The sequence below is a fragment of the Chiloscyllium punctatum genome, chromosome 40 (genome assembly GCF_047496795.1).
Source record: "Chiloscyllium punctatum isolate Juve2018m chromosome 40, sChiPun1.3, whole genome shotgun sequence".
Classification (NCBI taxonomy): Eukaryota; Metazoa; Chordata; class Chondrichthyes; order Orectolobiformes; family Hemiscylliidae; genus Chiloscyllium; species Chiloscyllium punctatum.
The window spans coordinates 5352336-5374315 of record NC_092778.1 but is presented as its reverse complement, the minus strand read 5'-3'; the positions used below and the strand labels follow the sequence as shown (position 1 = coordinate 5374315).

At 42.2% G+C, this 21980-nt stretch overlaps 2 protein-coding genes across 6 annotated transcripts in view; one reads left to right on the top strand and one right to left on the bottom strand.

Moving 5' to 3' along the window:
- Positions 1-10418, bottom strand: part of gaa2 (alpha glucosidase 2) — an 80733-nt gene extending 70315 nt beyond the window's left edge. Inside the window, exons 1-2 of one of the 4 annotated variants that reach the window (XM_072559221.1) lie at positions 10259-10418; positions 7699-7989 (exon numbers count right to left, since the gene is read on the bottom strand). The gene's annotated coding sequence lies outside the window, so the exon portion shown is untranslated. Of the gene's footprint in view, positions 1-7698; positions 7990-9913; positions 10037-10258 lie in introns of those variants that run through there. The other 3 variants (XM_072559220.1, XM_072559218.1, XM_072559222.1) reach the window with 3 other exon arrangements.
- Positions 9555-21980, top strand: part of mettl4 (methyltransferase 4, N6-adenosine) — a 50611-nt gene continuing 38185 nt past the window's right edge. Inside the window, exon 1 of one of the 2 annotated variants that reach the window (XM_072559234.1) lies at positions 9555-9651. The gene's annotated coding sequence lies outside the window, so the exon portion shown is untranslated. The remainder of the gene's footprint in view (positions 9652-21980) is intronic. The other variant, XM_072559235.1, reaches the window with a different exon arrangement.

Genomic DNA, 21980 nt, shown 5'->3' with positions numbered 1-21980 from the left:
AGATTTTTGATGGAATCTAGGAGCATGAAGCAAAAGTGAGTAAATTGTGCTCAGGTGCAGATTAGCCATGCCTTGGAGTATCAGAAGAGAACGAAGGCTGGACGACAATGAAGAGAGATGCACACCACAGTCTGACAGGATGTCGCTTCTGATTTTGGGTGGAGTTGTTTCACTGTGGCATGAATAGAAATCTGACGGGAGACATTCAAAAGGGCCATGCAGGAAAGACGAGCATGGATCTGTGAAATGACAGTATGTTGAGGGAGGATGTTCCCGGAAATACAGCCAGGGAAGTTATTTGGGTGGAACTGAGAAATAAGAAAGGGATGATCACCTTATTGGGATTGTATTATAGACTCCTAATAGTCAGGAAATTTAGAAACATACTTGTAAGGAGATCTCAGCTATCCGTAAGAATAATAGGGTGGTTACGGTAGGGGATTTTAATTTTCCAAACATAGACTGGGAATGCCATAGTGTTAAGTGTTTAGATGGAGAAGAATTTGTTAAGTGTGTACAAGACAATTTTCTGATTCAGAATGTGGATAAACGTACCAGAGAAGGTGCAAAACTTGACTTACTCTTGGAAAATAAGGCAGGGCAGGTGACTGAGGTGTCAGTGGGGGAGCACTTTGGGGCCAGCAACCATAATTCTGTTAGATTTAAAATAGTGATGGAAAAGGATTGACCAAATCTAAAAGTTGAAGTTCTAAATTGGAGAAGGGCTAGTTTTGACAGTATTAGGCAAGAACTTTCGAAAGCTGATTGGAGGCAGATGTTCGCAGGTAAAGGGACGGCTGGAAAATGGGAAGCCTTCAGAAATGAGATAACAAGAATCCAGAGAAAGTATATTCCTGTCAGGGTGAAAGGCAAGGCTGGTAGGTATAGGGAATGCTGGATGACTAAAGAAATTGAGGGTTTGGTTAAGAGAAAGAAAGAAGCATATGTCAGGTATAGACAGGATAGATCGAGTGAATCCTTAGAAGAGTACAAAGGAAGTAGGAGTACATTTTAGAGGGAAATCAGGAGGGCAAAAAGGGGGCATGAGATAGCTTTGGCAAATAGAATTAAGGAGAATCCAAAGGGTTTTTACAAATACATTAAGGACAAAAGGATAACTAGGGAGAGAATAGGGCCCCTCAAGGATCAGCAAGGCGGCCTTTGTGTGGAGCCGCAGAAAATGGGGAAGATACTAAATGAGTATTTTGCATCAGTATTTACTGTGGAAAAGGATATGGAAGATATAGACTGTAGGGAAATAGATGGTGACATCTTGCAAAATGTCCATATTACAGAGGAGGAAATGCTAGATGTTTGGAAATGGGAAAAGGTGGAAAAATCCCCAGGACCTGATCAGGTATACCCTAGAACTCTGTGGGAAGCTAGAGAAGTGATTGCTGGGCCTCTTGCTGAGATAATTGTATCATCGATAGTCACAGGTGAAGTGCCAGAAGACTGGAGGTTGGCTAATGTGGTGCCACTGTTTAAGAGGGGCGGTAAAGACAAGCCAGGGAACTATAGACCGGTGAGCCTGACTTCAGTGGTGGGCAAGTTGTTGGAGGAAATCCTGAGGGACAGGATGTGTGTGTATTTGGAAAGGCGAGGACTCATTAGGGATAGTCAACATGATCTTGTGCATGGGAAATCATGTCTCACAAATTTGATTGAGTTTTTTGAAGAAGTAACAAAGAGGATTGATGAGGGCAGAATGGTAGATGTGATCTATATGGACTTCGGTAAGGCGTTCGACAAGGTTCCCCATGGGAGACTGATTAACAAGGTCAAATCTCACTGTATACAGGGAGCCATTTGGATACAGAACTGGCTCAAAAGTAGAAAACAGAGGGTGGTGGTGGAGAGTTGTTTTTCAGACTGGAGGCCTGTGACCACAAGAGTCGGTGCTGGGTCCTCTACTTTTTTGTCATTTACATAAATGATTTGGATGCGAGCATAAGAGGTACAGTTAGTAAGTTTGCAGATAACACCAAAATTGGAGGGTGTAGTGGACAGCGAAGAGGGTTACCTCAGATTACAACAGGATCTTGACAGATGGGCCAATGGGCTGAGAAGTGGCAGATGGAGTTGAATTCAGATAAATGCGAGGTGTTGCCTTTTGGAAAAGCAAATCTTAGCAGGACTTATACACTTAATGGTAAGGTCCTAAGGAGTGTTGCTGAACAAAGAGACTTTGGAGTGCAGGTTCATAGCTTCTTGAAAGTGGAGTCACAGGTAGATAAGATAGTGAAGAAGGCGTTTGGTATGCTTTCCTTTATTGGTCAGAGTATTGAGTACAGGAGTTGGGAGGTCATTTTGCGGCTGTACAGGACATTGGTCAGGCCGCTGTTGGAATATTGCGTGCAATTCTGGTCTCCTTCCTATCGGAAAGATGTTGTGAAACTTGAAAGGGTTCAGAAAAGATTTACAAGGATGTCGCCAGGGTTGAAAGATTTTAGCTATAGGGAGAGGCTGAACAGTCTGGGGCTGTTTTCCCTGGAGTGTCAAAGGCTGGTGTGTGACCTTATAGAAGTTTACAAAATTATGAGGGGCATGGATAGGGAAAATAGGCAAAGTCTTTTCCCTGGGGTCGGGGAGTACAGAACTAGAGGGCATTGGTTTAGGATGAAAGGGGAAAGATATAAAAGAGACCTAAGGGGCAACTTTTTAATGCAGAGGGTGGTACGTGTATGGAATGAGTTGCCAGAGGAAGTGGTGGACGCTGGTACAATTGCAACACTTAAGAGGCATTTGGATGGGTAAAAGAATAGGAAGGGTTTGGAGGAATATGGGCCGCGTGCTGGGTTGGGGTATCTGGTCAGCATGGACAGGTTGGACCAAAGGGTCTGTTTCCATGCTGTACATCTCTATGACAATGACTCTATGGAGACCCTGGAAAAGAAGAATGGGGTGGAGATCAGGTGGGGGGGTAATTTGAAAGGATGTCCTTATGTGTGATCTTTTGAACAGACCTACATTAGTTTTGGAAAGAAAGGCATCCAGTAATCAAGGAAAGGGAAGAGAGATTACAATGTCAGGGGATCAGGAACGAAAGCTACATGGTGGTCACGAGATTCATTCATGAACCGAGACAGTATGAGGGAAGTGAAATTAAATGGGTGTGGTCGGATCCCATAGAAGAAAGAAAGGAATCTCCAAATGATGTTGATGAAAGGCATCGAGGGAAGGGTTTCACTTTATAAAATATTTCCTCTAATTGTCAAACTCAAAGTCAACCTCAAACTAAGCACAAACGTGGCCTTGCATGTAGTTTCAAGCTTTTTTTTTAGATTAGATTACTTACAGTGTGGAAACAGGCCCTTTGGCCCAACAAGTCCACACCGCCCCACCGAAGCGCAACCCACCCAACCCTACATTTACCCCTTACCTAACACTACGGGCAATTTAGTATGGCCAATTCACCTGACCTGCACATCTTTGGACTGTGGGAGGAAACCGGAGCACCCGGAGGAAACCCACGCAGACACGGGGAGAACGTGCAAACTCCACACAGTCAGTCGCCTGAGGCGGGAATTGAACCCGGGTCTCAGGCGCTGTGAGGCAGCAGTGCTAACCACTGTGCCACCATGCCGCCCATGAATACATCTCTAGAACTGCCTCTGTTAATTATGAACATTCACATTTCTCTATAAATCAATTCCATTCTCAAATCATATTAAATTCAGAGACCTTTTGTCCATAGCTGTATCCTAAGATAGCATCAACAACGACAAGGTTCAAACCTACACATTCTCTCTCACTTGGGTCATGTGTATCTTGGTGCTGTAGCTGTTCAGAGTCTTGGGAACAAGCATGACTCATACAGATCTTCGAGTCTGCACCACCATTTAATTAGAAGATGGGGAATATAATTGTGGCCTCGACTCTATTTTCCTGTATATTCTTTATACTTTTTGATTTCCACATCAGTTCAAACTCAATCGAACTCAGCCTTAAAAATATTCAATGATTGAACCTCCATTTCTCTCTGAGGAAGGAAATTCCACAAACCAATGTACCTTAGAGACAAAAAATAGAATCCTTTTTTTCTCTCAAATGAGAGATCCAGTATTTTTAAACTGGGTGCCCCCCCTAGTTCCAATCTCTCACTCAACAGGAAAGGAGGTAAGTATTGAGATAGGTTCAACTGACCAACCAACAGCAGCCAGTTTACAGTCTGCTCCTCCAAACAAACTCTCAGCTACTTAGTGTATCCATAGAACACCTGTAGTATGGAAACAGGCCATTCGGTGTTTTAAGACCACACCAACTCTCCAAAAAGCATCCTACCCAAATCCATCCCCTTACACCTTAACACTGCATTTCCCAAAGCTAACACACCTAACCTACACATCCCTGGACACTATGGAGCAATTTAACGTGGCCAATCCAACTATCTCACACATCTTTGGATTGTGGAAGGAAACCAGAACATCCGGCAGAAACCCATCCAGAGACAGGGAGAACATGCAAACTCCACACAGACAACATCCCCCACCCCACCCCCACCGCCTCCTGAGAGTGGAATCAAACCCAGGTCCCTGATGCTGTGAGGCTGTGAGGCAGCAATGCTAACCCCTGAGCCACCACACTGCCCTGTAGATGAGCTACTCACCCCAATTTTAGGATTCAGGCCCCGTTAGTGCTCACATACAGTTTCTCAACAGCTTCTGCTATTCTATTTTCTTTCTTCCTGCAAAACAGAAAACCTACCTTTCTGTAGGGAGCTTTGTTGCACCTCACATAAACTCTGCATCCCATAATGGTATCCCATTGCAGAGATCAGGCTACACAAGGCACTGTCTCAATTAGCTTTATCTTTTGCTTTAATTCCCCGTAACAACCTCAGCCAGAGTTAAGCTTTAGCGATGCCATATCCAGGAAATTTCTATTCAGAAACTTCTTCAGTTTCACTTTGGGTTTAAAGGGTCATCTGACAAATACAAACTCTTTGCAGGCTGTCAGGCTTGTTTCAGGTGTGTCAGCCTACATTGTGTGCTAAGTCAGAGACATGAGTAAATATAATTCTCTAGTGGGTTATTCAACCCTGGTGCACATTGAAATAAAACTTCCCTAAGTCTTGTTCATGAGTTCATTAACATCACGTAACAAAAGCAAATTAAGACAGTCATCTGGTGGATTTTAGTGGTTTCATTCTCATGTTTCAGTAAAAATCCCATTAAGTACTTTCAGCAAAAAGTAAAGTATTTACGTGCACAGATCTTCTTTCATTTTAAGAAACCTGCTTTTCCCAATTTATGGGGCTTTAGTGCCAGTTAAGAGTGCTTCTTTTAGCAACACATGTCTCCTGTTGGAACAGCTGGATTTTACATGGATTTGAATTTGCTAATTTTGTGTGTTTATACAAGGCAGAGGATGCATAGATGATTTGGACAGAATCAGTGCATGGGCAAATGCATGAAGGGTGCAGTTTAATACAGATGAACATATGAGGTTATCCACAAAAATAGGAAGACAGATTATTATTTGAATGGCTGCAAATTGAGAGTGGGGAATGTTCAATGAGACCTGGGTGTCCTTGTGCACTGGTCGCTGAAACTAACCGCACAGGTGGGACAGGCAAACTGTATGTCGGCCTTCATAGAGAGAGGATTCGAGTAGAGGAACAAGGAAATCTTGCTGCGATTGTATAGGACATTGGCGAGGCCACACCTAGAATATTGTATGCAGTTTTGATCTCCTTATCTGAGGAAGGATGTTCCTGCTGTAGAGGGAGTGCAGCAAAGGTTTACCAAATTGATTCCTGGGATGACAGGACTGACCTATGAGGAGAGACTGAGTCAGTTAAGATTGGATTCACTGGAGCTTAGAAGAATATGGGGAGATCTCATATTAACTTATAAAATTCTAACAGGACTAGATAGGTCAGATATTCCTGATGGTGGGGGGAGTCCAGAACCAGGGGTCATAGTTTAAGGGTAAGGGAATAAGGTGAGGAGAAATGTTCACCCAGAGAGTAGTGAGCCTATGGAATTCACTACCATAGAAAGTGGTTGAGGCCAAATATGATATGTTTACAACAAAAAGGTAGATATGGCTCTGTGGCTAAAGTAATCAAAGGATATGAGTGAGGGGGAGAAGTGGGTGGTTAGGATACTGAACCTCTCCAGAAGGGAGGTAAGAATGACAGCGACAGCGCTTGACATCAAGGCTCCATTCAACCAAATGCAGCATCAAGGAGCCCTTGCAAAACTGGAACCAACAGGTATTGGGGCAAACCCACCCACAGTTAGAGCCATACCTGGCACATATAAAGATGGTTGTGGTTGCTGGACGTCAGTCATCTCAGCTCCAGGGCATCTCTGCAGGAGTTCCTCAGGGTAGTGTCCTAGACCCAACCATCTTCAGCTGCTTCATCAATGACCTTCCCTCCATCATAAGGTCAGAAGTGGGTATGTTCGCCAATGACTGTGCAAAGTTCAGCACCAGATACTAAAGCAGTCTATGTTCAAATGCAACAAGATCTGGACAGTATCAGGCTTAGGCTGACGTGTGGCAAGTAACATTCACACCACACAAATGCTAGGCCATGACCATCACCAATAAGAGGAGAAAGTGAGGACTGCAGATGCTGGAGATCAGAGCTGAAAATGTGTTGCTGGATAAGCGCAGCAGGTCAGGCAGCATCCAAGGAGCAGGAGAATCGACGTTTCGGGCATAAGCCCTTCTTCAGGAATCCTAAAAGAAGGGCTTATGCCCAAAACATCAATTCTCCTGCTCCTTGGATGCTGCCTGACCTGCTGCACTTTTCCAGCAACACATTTTCATCACCAATAAGAGACAATCTAACCACTGCCCCTTGACATTCAATGGTGTTTCCATCAGTGAATCCTGCACTACCAACATCCTCGGGTAGCCATGATTTGGTGGAGCTGATGTTGAACTGAGGTGGACAAAGTTAAAAAACACACAACACCGGGTTATAGACCAACAGGTTTATTTGGAAGCACTAGCTTTCGGAGCGCTGTTTCTTCTTCACCTGAAGAAGCAATGCTTAGAAAGCTAGTGCTTCCAAATAAACCTGTTGGACTATAACTTGGTTTTTGTGTGATTTTTAACAACATCCTGGGGGTCACCAGTGATCAGAAACTCAACTAGATTCACCATATAATCACATTGGCTCACATCCCATAAAATGGATTCAAAAAAACGTGATGGTTGGTCAGGATCAAACTGCATGACAGACTGAGGAGTCAAATGGCCTACTCCTCCCTGTATCTTCCATGTTTCTATCGAAGGAGGCTCTTCGACATCAGGCAGCTGACTTGCACACAAATGATCTCAAAATATTCAGCAAGCAGCTTCCTCACCAGAAGGTAGTGAAATCTGAATTTGTGAAACATCTTGGGTTGCAATCTTATTCGGTCTCTTGGATAGCCATAATGCGGAAGTGCCAGTGTTGCACTGAGGTGGACAAGTCACATGACATCAGGGTTATAGTCCAACAGGTTTATTTGAAATCACAAACGTTTGGAGCGCTGCTCCTTTTAGAGGTGGACTTCACTTGAAGGAGCAGCTTATGGTTTCAAATAAATCTGTTGGACTATAACCCTGGTGTCATGTGACTTCTGACCACTGTTTTCTCCACTGTTCTCACTGATCTACATTGGCTTCCATTCCAGCAAGATCCCGATTTTAACATTTCCATCCATTTTCTTCAAATCCCTACATGGTCTCTCTCACCTTTCTTACATCCTCCAGCCTTGCAACCCTGTGCACTTTCCTAGTTCTAGCCTCTGGTGCATTGCTCCATCATTGATGATCATGTCTTCAGCAATCCAAACCTTAAATTCCAGGACTTGCTCTTTGTTTCTACCAGGGCCCTTCTTTAATGTGTTTGTGTGAGAAAAATGAATCACATTTTGACGAAACATGCAGCATCTGTCCCATTGTCTCTTCATGTGATTTGATGTCAAAGTTCATTCGATCATTGTTCCCATGAAGTGCTTTGGGGTAACACTGATCTCCCCATCCCTTTAAACAGAAGAAATAAAAACCACGTCACTTGAAGTGCTGTGATTTAACTGGAACTTTAGAAAATCAGAGCACAAGTGGATTTAGAAAGGGTGTGAAGATTCTAACAGCACATGGGCTCAGTTCAGAGGTAATATGAAGTCTGTTCTCCCCAGGTTTGTAGGGAAGGGGAAAGATGTCCATAATTTAGGTGCTATTAAAGACGATATTGTTTTAAATGTGCCTGGTTCCAAGGGACAAGGAATTTTGGGGTTCAAGTCCGTAGCTCCCTGAAAGTGACTGCACAAGTAGATAGGGTGGTAAAGAAGGCATATGGCTTGCCTTTATTGGCTGGGGAATTGAGTACAAGGGTCAGGATGTCATGTTGCAACTTTATAAGACTAGGCCACACTTAGAGCATTGAGTTCAATTCTGGTCACCACATTACAGCAAGGATGGGGAGGCTTTGGAGAGGGTGCAGAAGAGGTTTACCAGGATGCTGCCTGGATTAGAGGGTATAAGCTTTAAGGAAACGCTAGAAACATTTGAGTTGTTTTCTCTGAGGGGAGAATTGATCGAAGTCCATAAAATTATGAGATGCGTCGATAAGGTTGACAGTCAGAATCTTTTTCTCCAGAGTTGAAATGTCTTATACAATGGGGCATGCACTTAAGGCAAGAGGGGGAAAGTTCAAAGGAGATGTGAGGGGCAAATGTTTTTTTACACAGAGTAGAAGGAGTCTAGAATGCACTGTCAGGGATGGTGGTGGAGGCAGAAAGGATAGGGGTGTACAAGGGACTTTTAGATAACCACACGAAAACACAAGGAAAGGAGGGATATGGACCAAGGGCAGGATTAGTTAAATTTGGCGTCATGTTCAGCACAACATCTTGGGCCGAAGGGCCTGTTCCTGTGCTGTACAGTTCTATATTCTAAGGACTATAGGTGGCATGGTGGCTCCATGCCTCACAGTGCCAGGGATCTGAGTTCAAGTCCACCCTTGGGTGACTGTTTGTGTGTTCTCCCAGTGTCTGCGTGGGTTTCCTCTCACACTCCAAAGATGTGCAGTCTGGGTGGATTGGCTGTGCTTAAATTGCCCCATAGTGTTCAGGGATTTCTACAACCTCTAGCATTGGGGAGAAAGTACAGAAGGAGCCTGAACACATGCACCAGCTGGTTTTGTAACACTTTCTACCCTGCTGTTCTTAGAATACTGAATGGACTCACAAACAATTGCCTGTACCTGCGTTTTTATTTTTGCTGCTGTTTACCTATTATTTACTTATATCTGCTACTTAACAATGTGACCTGCCTGTATTGGGAGCAAGACAAAGCTTTTTGCTGTACCTCAGCACACAGTGACAATAAATTCAATTCATCAATGTGTAGGGGTGCATTACTTAAGGGTAAATGTAGAGTAATAAATCGGGTAGGGGAATGGGCCTGGGTGGGTTACTCGTCGGAGGGTCGGTGTGGATTTGTTGGGACCAAATGGCCTGTCTCCACACTGTAGGGGTTCTCCAAACTACCTGCAGTCAGTATTTCAGTGGGATGTTTGAGCTTTTCTGAGTCGAGATGGCTATACCACTGAGTGGTGCTGTCGAGTAGAGTTGTGTGTTCATTTCAGCCACTAATTCTGATGGAACAAGCAGAAATTGACGAAGGAATTACGTGAAAACGAAGGTAACTTTGTCAATGTCTTTCATTAAAATACCAGCATCTGTGCAGCGGCATTGATCTGCGCGGTTTCAGCTACATCGCGGCTGTATTTTGTGAACAGTTTTCGGGCCTCAAGTTTTTCCCCACCCTCAAGTTGAACAGTGCTTCAGTCCCAAGGTTTGGCGACGGGAGTATATGTTCAAATTGAGACCCGGTAGGCAATTTGAGGCCCGAGATTATAATTTTCAATGACATCGCTGGGTTTTTTAAAAAAGCAAAGACTCACTAGAGTTCCGATTCCTAGGTTTAAACCCGCTCACTGATAGAGGGCAGGATACGCGGTGACATCTGCTGGAAATACAAGTATTGACATGCTGTTCACCCATTGATACAGAACAGCAGAAAGCCAGGAAGTGGAGCTGATCTGCTGTGGTCAGCCCTGCAATGCAAATCTGGACTGAAAAGGTCCAATTTCCAGCACCTTCTTACAACCTTCAGAACACCCTCGACATAAGTGTTGTTTTTACGTCGTTACTTTCGTAAATTAGGAAAGGCATCAGTCAGTCTGCAACAGTAATGTGATAATGACAAGTTTTGTTTTACATTCAGAATGGCTGAGATGATCACTAACCAGCGTCAGAAAGAACACCCTTTGCTCTTCTTTCAGGTTGTGCTGAGAGATCTTTCACATCCACAGGCAAGGCTGGCTGGTCAGCTGGACCTTTAGGTTTACCATGTCAACTGAGAAACAGCAAGTCCAGCAGTGTGTGGCTCACTCATGAGATCATGTGCTGGTGATCATCTGATGTCTTGTGAAAGGATCTTGAACCTCTGACCTTTTGATTCCGAAGCAAGTGTACTGGAGTAGTCCGGCAATATTGATCTCCTTCCCTAATATGGGATGTTAATGTAATGAAAACATTTATCACTCCTGAGATAGATTGAATTTTTGAGGGCATTTTGGGGGCAAATTCACCGGCTGCTCTTGTGTTTTTTGAACACTGCTTCTCAATTAGAAAACTGACCCCCAATCCCCAATATTTAGTTTAAAGCACTATTGACAGCCCTAGTTATGTGATTTCTAGTGCTCTAGTCCCAGTATGATTCAAGTAGAGCCTGTTCCATTGGGACAGCTCCCTCCTTCCCCAGTACTGGTGCCAATGTCCCGTGATTCAAACCCAATTCTTCCACATCAATCTTTCAGCCACATGTTTACATCTTTAATATTGTTGACACTGTGCCAATTACCTTGTGGCTTAGGTAGTTATCCAGCAAATACCACCTTTTTGGTTCCAATATTTTACATTTAGCCCCGGCTGCTTGTATTCCCTCTGCAGAACCTCTTTCTACATATTTTCTCGTTACCTACGTGGATCACAACAAATGGATCGTCCCGCTCCCACTTCAAGTTCCTCTGCAGCCTAGATGAGATGTCCTGAACCTTGGTACCAGGCAGGCAACATAGCCTTTGGGACTTTTGATCCTGCCCACAGAGGACAGTGTCTAATCCCCTGACCATTCAATCCCCAATTACAACTACGTTTCTCTTTTCTCCCCTTCTTGAATAACTCCCTGTACCTCTGAATGTATGTATAATATATAAAAATAAGAAAGAAAGAGTTAGCAATCTAGATGCTAAAGGTGTTAAGGATTATGGATATAGTATGATTGTAATGTTGAGACAGATGATCTGCTGTGATCAATATAATGGCAAGGTCCCCTCAACGGATCAAATGGCCTATAGCTGCAACTATTTTCTGTGTTTCCAGGTCCATAGCAATGTAGTTGGATCATAACAGTCCTCTGAAGTGACTGAGCAAAGTCACTAAACTGAAGGGCAATCAGGGATGGTCAACAAAACTAGCCTTATTAGTTACACACACATCCCATAAAGAAAAACAAATTTTTTGTCATTAAAGTCGTGATCTCAAAACAGTTCCTTGTGGATCACCACTCGTCATCCTGCCAATGACACTACCTGCCCATTTATGGCAAATTAGCTGATTCGCCAATTTCCTGAGCAGGTCAATAATTTGTGTTCAATTTCAGGACCTGACCTTATGAGAGACAGTCCACATAAGTAACATGGACAGACATTCACCTATCCACTTTTTTGGGCATCTCTTCAAAACATTTTTCAATCAGGGTTGCTGAGCATTACCTTTCCTGCACAAATCCATCCTGGTTTGTCTAAAAACTTTTCAATTTGTTCAGTCACCCTATTTTTAATGACAGACTAGTAATTTCCTGGTCATAGATGTTAACTGATTGATCTATAATTCCTTAGTTTCCCTTTCTCACCTTTCTTATGATTTGGAGATGCCGGTGTTGGACTGGGGTGTACAAAGTTAAAAATCACACAACACCAGGTTATAGTCCAACAGGTTTAATTGGAAGCACTAGCTTTCAGAGCACTGCTCCTTCGTCAGCTGGTTGGACTATAACCTGGTGTTGTGTGATTTTTCAACTTTCTTAAACAGTGGAATAAAATGTTATATTTTCTAACCTAAAGGAACAGTTCCCAAATCAAGAGTCGTTTTCAAATTCTCTAACTCTTATCACTCTAGTATTCTCACATTTTAAAGCCTGGAACAGAAATCATCTCTTCTTGGGGATTTGTTATTCTTTGCTATCATTCTTTTCTTCATTACTGTCATTCTTTTATAGAGTCAGAAGGATCTACAGCACAGAAAAAGGCCCTTTGGTCTGACACATCTATGTTTATTTAGTTATGTTAATTTTGCTAAGACCCTGTCCTGTTTCATTATTGGTTTCCCTGGTTTTCCAGCAAACTGACCACTTTCTCTACGATGAATCCTCATCTTAGTTATTCAGCATGTGCTCCATTTCCTTATTTCAGTGAAAATGTCAGAATTATCAGTTAACAAAGGGCTCACGTTGTTCTGGACCACCCTCTTTTCCCTGATATAATGGGAAAAAAAAGCCTTTGTGATATTGACATTTTGTAAGTTTCTTTACATACATGCATCCTTTTTGTAACTCTTACTATTGGCTTTACCAGCCTTTACTACATTGCATCTTTGCCATTTACCAGGATGTGTGCTCTTTACAGCATTTTAGTATGTTTTATCTTTTACCTTTTACATTGTGGTGCTCCTTCTTTTGTCATCTGTAGCATTAATTTGGTAAATAGAGCTCTTACTCCTTTGACATATGAACCTGATTGTATTATATTGGTTCTTTTTCTGAATAATCTCACTGATCTTGTTGATTTTCCCAGTTTACTGTGTCTCTGTCATAGCACATTAAAATCAACATTATCTATGTTTTAACTGAGGTTCTAAGCTCTATGGTTCCCTCCCCAAACATTTCTGCTCTCCATCTCTTGCTCCTCCTTGACGCCAAAATCTGCCTTTTTACTGAAATACTTGGTCACCTGTCCTAATAGTTCATGTACCAAAATGTTAAAATTGCCTCTTGTGAAGTATGTTCTGTAAGTGCAAGCTGATAGTGAAATCAGTAAGTGGTTGGCTTTGTTGCCATGATGACCATTGAAACTAAATATCAACATATGGACTACACAAATTGAGCAGACAACACTCAGTCCTCGACTGATTGTCCAAAGGCAGAGATAGTAGTGTCAGCAGTAACCCTGTCTGATCAGAAAAGGCACAAGGTTACAAATGCTTCAAGCCCTGTTTAAAAATGTATTCTCAATATGGGCATCACTGACAAACCTAAAGTTTATTGCCATTCCTAAATGTCTTGAGAAAGTGGTGAGCTTTCTAACTAAATTGTTTCAGTCCAATTACTTTTTTCTTTCCTTTAACAGTGATTAGACTTCAAGAGTCATCCAATGGTTGCAAATCCCTTTAGGATATCCTAATGTCATGAAAGGTGGTACAGAAATGCAATATCTTCCTCGTAGCTCTTTTGAAATAACTTAGACGCTTCAGAGGTAATTTATGGGCAGCACGGTGGTTAGCACTGCTGCCTCACAACGCCAGAGACCTGGGTTCAACTCCCGCCTCAGGCAACTGTCTGTGTGGAGTTTGCACATTCTCCCTGTGTTTGCATGGGTTTCTCCAAAACAAAACATGCAGGTTAGGTGAATTGGCCATGCTAAATTGCCCGTAGTGTTAGGTGAAGGGGTAAATGTAGGGGAATGGGTCTGGGTGGGTTGCTCTTTGGAGGGTCGGTGTGGACTTGTTGGGCCCAAGGGCCTGTTTCCACACTGTAAGTAATCTAAAGAGTCAACCATGTTGGTGTACAACGTGACTTACATGTAAGGCCAGATCACATGTTTCCATTCCTAAAGGACATCAGTTCGTTTCATTTGTAGATTTTCACAGTCAAATTCTGAAGCTGCAATGTTGGAATTTGAAGTTACATTCAACAAGAACAAATATTGTATTTATATAGCACCTTTTACTTAATTGCAAGGCACTTCACAGGAGCATCACCAAATGATGGCACTGAACCACATAAGATGTTATTGTTAGGTTTTAAGCAGTGCCTTAGAGGAAAGTGAGATAGAGAGACAGAAAGGTTTATGGAGGGAGTTCCAGAGCTCGCATCCTAGACTCTGTACACCAGTGTGAATTAAATCAGTCATTTACCATATCCTGCTACATGACTGATATGTCACTTGCAAGAGGAGGAGAGAAAATACAAAACTTGAATTAATATTCATCTCTCACCAAATAAACTCTCTCTCTTTCTTCTTCCTTTTGCTCCAGTATTTCTTCTTACAATTGATCAAGTTAGAGCAGAATATAATTGCTCTCTACGCACTTTTTAAAGTGAAGGTAGCGGGATTGAGAAGTGCCATGTCACACTAGCTGTTATTTGATTTGATTTCCAGTGACAGGTCTGTTATTTTGAGAAGAACAACTCTCATCTCTTAGCAGCTGCTTCAATAAATATTAGCCTGATGCAGGGTGTTTGGAAAGGAGCACTGTTCACTAAAGGGTTACACTGCAACCATGTGCTGCATGCCAACCATTAATAGAGGATCTCAAGGAATTTATAGATAAATAATGGATATTCCAGAATAAGTTACAAACTGGAATGTAGTTAAGAGTTTAGAGGAACAATATAGCGTATTTGAATGGGTGAGTTACAGGTTGCAATCCAATCGAGGCAGTAAAGTTGAGAATGTAGTTGGTGCATTCTTCGCACACACTTCTTGGACTCCTTGAGCTGTAATTGTTCCTGTATTTCTTATGAAGGTCATGGAGTCCTGTACTGAAAAGTGACCGTCACTGCAGGCTTAGACCAGAGCTGTGGTTTCCCTGCAGTCTGTACCAGTTACTTTGTTAGAGTACAACATTTCAAAATGGAAACAGACCATCTGTTCTATGCTGATGCTCATATATTACTAACTAATAATATTACTAGCTAATACGAGACAGACCTGACAAAAAGGGAGCATTATCAGACTGGCAGACTGTGACTCGTGGACTACCACAGGGATCAGTGCTGGAGCTACAATTGTTCTCAATAGAGGTCATGTATTTGGAAAGGCAAGGATTGATTACAGATAGTCAACATGGCTTTGTGGCTGGGAAATTATGGCTCACTAACTTGAGTTTTTTGATGAGGGCAAAGCAGTGGTCGTGATCTATATGGACTTTAGTAAGGCTTTCAACAAGGTTCCTCATGGTGGGCTAGTTAGCAAGGTTAGATTACATGGAATACAGTGAGAAGTAGCCATTTGGATACAGAACTGGCTTGAAGATAGTGGAGGATTGTTTTTCAGACTGAATATCTGTCACCAGCGGAGTGCCACAAGAATTTATGCTGGGTTCACTGTTTTTTGTCATTTATGTGAATGATTTGTATGTGAACAGAGGTGGTATGATAAGTAAATTTGCAAATGACACCAAAATTGGTGTAGTGGACAGCAAAGAAGGTTATCTCAAAGTACAACAGGATGTTGATCAAATGGGTCAATGGGCAAAGGAGTAGCAGATGGAGTTTAATTTAGATAAATGTGAGATACTGCATTTTGGAAAGGCAAATTAAGGCAGGACTTACACACTTCATGGTACCTGTGGCGTTTTGCTGAACAAAGAGACCTTGGAGTGCAAGTTCATAGTTCGCTGAAAGTGGAGTCACAGGTAGAAGGTGCAGTCACAGGTGGAGTCACCGCCATGAAGGCGGTGTTTGGTATGCTTTCCTTTATTGGTCAGTGCATTGTGTATAGGAGTTGGGAGGTTATGTTGCAGCTGTGTAATACATTGGTTAGGAAACTTTAAGTTCTGGTATCCCTGAAATTTGAAAGGGTTTAGAAAAGATTTACAAGGATGTTGCCAGGGTTGGAGGATTTGAATAATCTGGGAAAGAGGCTGAATAGTCTGGGGTTGTTTTCCCCTAGAGCTTTGGGGGCTGAAGGTTGACCTTATAGAAGCTTACAAAATTATGAGGGGCAAGGATAGGGTGAATAGCCAAAGTCTTTTCCCCAGGGTAGGGCAGACCAAAACCAGAGGGTATAGTTTTAAGATGAGAATGGAAAAAGTTAAAAGGGACCTTTTTTACGCAGAGAGTGGTGGGTGTATGGAATGAGCTTCCAGAGGAAGTGGTGGAGGCTGGTAAAATTACAACATTTAAAAGGCATCTGGATGTGTATATGAATAAGTAGAGTTTAGGGATATAAGCCAAATGCTGGACTAGATTAATTTAGAAAATGTGGTCGGCTTGGACAAGTTGGACCAAAGGGTCTCTTTCCATGCTGTACACATTTGTGACTCTATGACTTGGATGTTAGAGATGAATGTACTAATGCCATATTTGTGGATAATACAAAAATAGGTCAGAAGGCAACAGTAAGGATGACATAAGAAGTCTACAGAGGGATATAGACAAGTTAAGGAAGATGGAATTATAAAGTGGGAAAATATGAGCTTATGTACTTTAGCAAGAAGAATAAAAGAGATGAATATTATTGAAATGGGGAAGAACTATAGAAAGCTGCAGCACAGAGGACTGGGGAGTCCTTGTGCATGAGTTACAAAAAGCTAGCATCCAAGTTCAGCAGATCATGGGAAAGGCAAAAGGGCTGTTGATCTTTGTTTCAAAGGAAAAAAAGTTTAAAAATAGGAAGGTTTATAAAATTATACAAAGGCAGAAGTCAGACCACAATTGGAAAACTGAACGGTTTTGGGTCCCTTATCAAAGAGGATCAAGGGTTATGGGGAGAATGAGGTTGAGGACTGATCAGGCATGATTGAATGCAGAGTAGACTCGATGGGCTGAATAGCCTAATTTCTGCTCCTGTGTCTTACGGTCTTAAAAATATCCTGGCATTGGAGGAGGTCTGGAGAAGTTTTACCAGGTTGATACCATGTATGGATGGATTGTCATATGGGGAGAGTTTGTGTAGGTTGGAGGTTAAAAGAACGAGAAGCAAACTTATTGCAACATTCAAAATTCTACAGGAACTTGACAGAATGGCTGTGGGCATGTAGTTTCCCTTTGTTGGAAAATCTCAGAAGAAGGCATCATCTCACAAGTTAGGGATAGCCCTTTTAAGACAGAGATGCGCAGGAATGTCCTCTGAAGGTAGTGAATCTGTGGAATTCCTTACCAGAGGGCTGTTCAGCCTGCGTTATTAAGTATATCCAAGGCTGAGATGGATAGATGTTTATTTAGTAAGGGAATCAAGAGTTAAAATAGGAAGTATAGAAGAGTTGAGGATTACCAAATCAGCCATGATCTAATTGAATGGTAGTGCAGACTTGACAGGCCAAATAGTCTACTTCTGCTCCTCCATCTCATGGTCTAAGTCTCCTCCCACCATTCTTCATCTTGCTTCTGTTAACATATTGTTCCTTTCTCCATCATTGGTTTTCCCCTAAAGGCAAAAATTTCTCTTTATATTGCACAGTTGGAACTTTTTTCTAACTAGGTGGGATAAGAGCACAGGAGCTTTAGGTGCTGAAGTCTAAACTGTTGTTGAGGGATACTCACAGAAACTTTAATCAATCAAAATCCTTCAAAGTGACTTCGTTAAAAGGTAAACCACAGGGTGTCACACCAGAGCGTATTATTATACGAGTCACTGGAACCAAACCAAACCCACAAGTTCTGTTCTAACAGAATGGCTAAAATTTGCCCTTGACTGAGGCTCCTATACAGTAATTCACATTACAAACCTACACACCCAGTTTCTATTCCAGTAATAGAAATGAGAACTCTTTACAAACTGCTCCCACACCTTTCACATTGATATTTAGATATACACAAGATGGCCATCTTTATTTTCCATTTTGGAATGCCTAATTTGCAAACACTTCTACCTTCCACCTCCCCAAAACAGTCAAAGTGTTTATTTCTGCCTCAGTGGGTAGTTCTCTCTTTGAGTCACAGCGGTGTGGTTTGGAGTTCCATTCCAGAGACTTGAGTACACAATCTAAGCTTGCGTTGTTAGAGGCAATATTATACTCAACATCTGTTTGCAGTTGTCTTGTTGCACTGAGCAGTTCCTTAAGATAAGCTGAGCATATACACATCTTGAAACAAATATTACTTATGTGTGTTTTGTTTGTTCCCTGTTTATTGAATACCTGCATACCACTGCAGCTTAGAGGTAACCTCAGAGATGCTATCTTTCATGACGTGTGTTCTGGGAAAAACCTTTGCACATAAAGAAAATAATGACCTCTTGAAAATCATAATGAAATTTGCTGAAAGAGAGATGGTTGGTTATGACATCAATAAGTTCCAAGAATGTCCATGTGAGCTGAGGCTACAGTGGGGAAGAAAGTTTAGCAAAAAGTTAATAGAAAACCAATTGCCTGGGTTTGAGCCCACTGTCTGGTCAGCAGTTTAGAATACAGAATGTGCGTGAGGGGACCGAGGGGAGCTCTTTGACAACAAAAAGACAATACTACTCCAGATCCCCCAAGGTAAGTGGGACTTGTACAAGGAGGATAAGTTGCAACTAAACTAGAGGGTCACCAATATCCTTGCAGGGAAGCTTGCTAGTACCACTCAGAAGGCAATTGTGAGTGAATTGAGTGTTTACATCAGAATGAGAACAGGATGAGATGGTTGGTTAAAATGATCTCTGAATAGCTGTACCCTTGAGAGAGAGGATTTGTAGATACTTACCTCGTCACTATGAACAGTGTTCCGATGTTCAACAGTTGCTCACGAATAAGATTTAATGATCAAAATGATTGAGTGGGAAGGTTGAGATCCTACATAACAAAAGCAGAGCAGGAAAAATTGAGAGATTGTTTGTGATCTCAAATTTGAGAAGGCAGTAAGTGCGTGTAACTACCTGAGGCATCTCTTGGTCGTATTGACTTTTTAAAATGAATTGACCTTTTTATTTTAAATATCCTTCACCCGAGTAATAAATGTTTAAATTTATATTGATTTTAGTTATCTTTTTGCAGTAAAAGTTTGAAAGAGTGAAATCTCGTCCAGTGATTCTCTTTCCATTAGCATCACGGGGATTTGACGTTTTTAAAAGCGATCAATCTCTAAAGCAATTGTGACGCACGAAATGTTAAAACCAAGGCCTTGACTGACCTTTCAAGTCGAACCACAGCTGGCTGTGTTGTGCAGCAGAGAGGATCAAAGTGCAGTAGAACAGTAGTAATAGAGGACTGTACAGTTAGGGCACAAAAAGGCCCTTCTGTGACCACAAAAGAGGCTGCTAGATGGTGTAATTCCTCCCTGGTGCCAGGGTCAAGGATGTGTCTAAGCAGGCACAAGACATTCTCTTAAGGGAGGGTGAGCAGCTAGAGGTGTGTTCCATATTGGTATTAATGTCGTAGGTAGGAAGAGTAAAGAGAAGCTGCAAAGGGAGTTCAGGTGATTATGTAGTAAATTGAGAAGCAGGACCTCTAAGGCTGTAATCTCTAGATCACTATCTGCACCACATAATAGTGAGGTTAGCAATGGAATGAGAATACTGTTAAATACCTGGCGAAAGAGCTGGTGGAGGAGGGAAGGCTTCAGGTATATGGATCATTAGGATTTTTTCCAGGAGGTAAAAACAATGACTGCAGATGCTGGAAAGCAAATACTGGATTAGTGGTGCTGGAAGAGCACAGCTGGATGCTGCCTGAACTGCTGTGCTCTTCCAGCACCACTAATCCAGTATAGGATTTTTTCCAGGACAGGTGGGACCTGGACAAGATGGACCAGTTGTGCCTAAACTGAATAGGGCACCAATATGCTGGCAGCAGGAAGGTTTGCTCCTGCCACTCAGAGGGTTTAAACCGATGTGGCAGAGAGGGGGGAGTCAGAGCAGTAGGTCAGTAAGTGAAACAATTGAGGAGTCAGAGATTAAGGCCAGTAAGGTTAAAGAGAAAGAAGAGACAGGGAGAGGTTACTGAACATGGCAGGACTGGCAGTCTGAAATGTATTTGTTTTAATGTGAGGATAACAGGTGAGACAAATGAATTTAAAGTTTGGATTGATGTATCTATCCATGATGCTGTAGTTCTTACACAGACTTGGTTGAGAAAGGGACATGTTTGGCAGCTTAAATCCAGGATTTAGATGTTTAAAATGTGATGGGAAAGGATGTAAAAGAGGTAGAGGAGTTGTGTGATAAGGGAGAATATTACAGCTGATGGAGGGAGGACATGTTAGAGAGCCCATCCAGCAAGGCTATATGGGTAATGCTCAGCAATCAAAAGGCTACAATCGCTTCAGTACAGGACACGCTACAGCCAGTGGGAGATAGAGGAACAGATATATGGACAGATTGTGGAAAAAATGCAAAAGCAACAGGGTTTTTGTGGTGGGTGATTTTACCTTCCCCAATATTGACTGGGATTCTGGGACTCCCTTAGTACCAGGGGCTTGGGGTGGGGTGGGAGTTGGTGGAATTTGAGAGGCAATTCTAGGAGGTTTTCTTCCTGCAACATCTAAATTGTCTAACTGGGAAAGGGGCCATATTAGACCTACTACTCGGGAATCTGGCCAGGTCATTGAAGTTTCAGTGTAAAAGGGGAACATTTCAGGAACAGTAAACATAATTCCATGTGTTTTAATTTACTTATGAATAGGGTATGAATAGTTCTTGGGTGAATGTACTAAATTGAGGAAAGGCTAACTGCCACAATATTGGTCAGGAGCTGGGGAATGAAGATTGGAGGCAACTGTTTGAGGATAAATTACATCTAGCATGTGGGAATCTTTTAGGGCCAGTTGATTAGGACCAACATGTTCTTGTGAAAATGAAGAATAAGGATGACAAGAGTATAGAACCTTGGATGACAACAGAAATTGTGAGCTAGTCAAAAAGAAAAAGGAGGCTTGCATAAGGATTAGGAAACTGAAGACAGCTCTCCAAGAATACAAACAAAGCACTAAAGAACTTAAATAATGAGTTAGCAGGGCTAAAAGGCCCATGAAATAACCTTGGAAACAGGATTAACAAAATCCCCAAGGCATTTTATCTGTATATATGGAAAAGGGTAGGTCCATTCAAGGGCAAAGGAGAGAATTTATACACCAAACTGGAGTGAGTGAGTGAGATTCTTAATAAATACTTTGCAGTAGTATTCACAAAGGAAAGGGACACGGCGTGTGGTGATTTTAAAGAGGGGTGTGTTGATATAAAAAACAGGTGGTGTTGGATGTTTAAAAACCATTAAGGTGGACAACTCCCCAGAACCAGATTCGATCTATCCCAGAATACTGAGAGGGGTGGGGAAATAAATTACTGGAGCCTTAATGAAATCTTTGTATTCTCTTTAGTCCCAGAGGACTGGAGAATAGTCAACATTGTTCCTTTGTTTAAGAAGGAAAACAGGGATAATGTGGGACATTACAGGCCAGTAAGCCTTATGTCAGAGGTAGAGAAATTATTGGAAAAGTTTCTTAGGGAAGTATATTCATATTTGGAAAAAAAATGGACTTGCTAGCAATAAGCAGCATGGCTTTGTGTGGGGAACGTTAAGTCTCACAAACTTGATCGAGTTTTTTGATGAAGTGACAAAGATGATTGATGAAGGCAAGGTGAGGGATGTTGTCTAGCAAGGCCTTTGGCAAGGTCCCTCATGGCAGGCTGATACAGTAAGTGAAGTCACATGGGATCAGCAGTGACCTGGTAAAATGGATGGAGATCCGGTTTGGTCATTGAAGACAGAGAGTAGTGGTGTAAGGAGATCTGTGACCAGTGGTGTTCTGCAGGGACCAGTGCTGGGACGTCTGTGGTTTGTAATGATTTGAAGGAGAATGAAGGTAGTTGGATTAGTAAGTTTGCAGATGACACGAAGCTTGGTGGAGCTGTGGATAATGAAGAGGTTTGCCAGTAGATACAGTTGGATATATACAGGCTGAAGACTTGGGCAGAGAAACAGCAGATGGACTTTAATCTAGACAAATGTGAGGTGATGCATTTTGGGAGGTCTAATGCAGCAGGG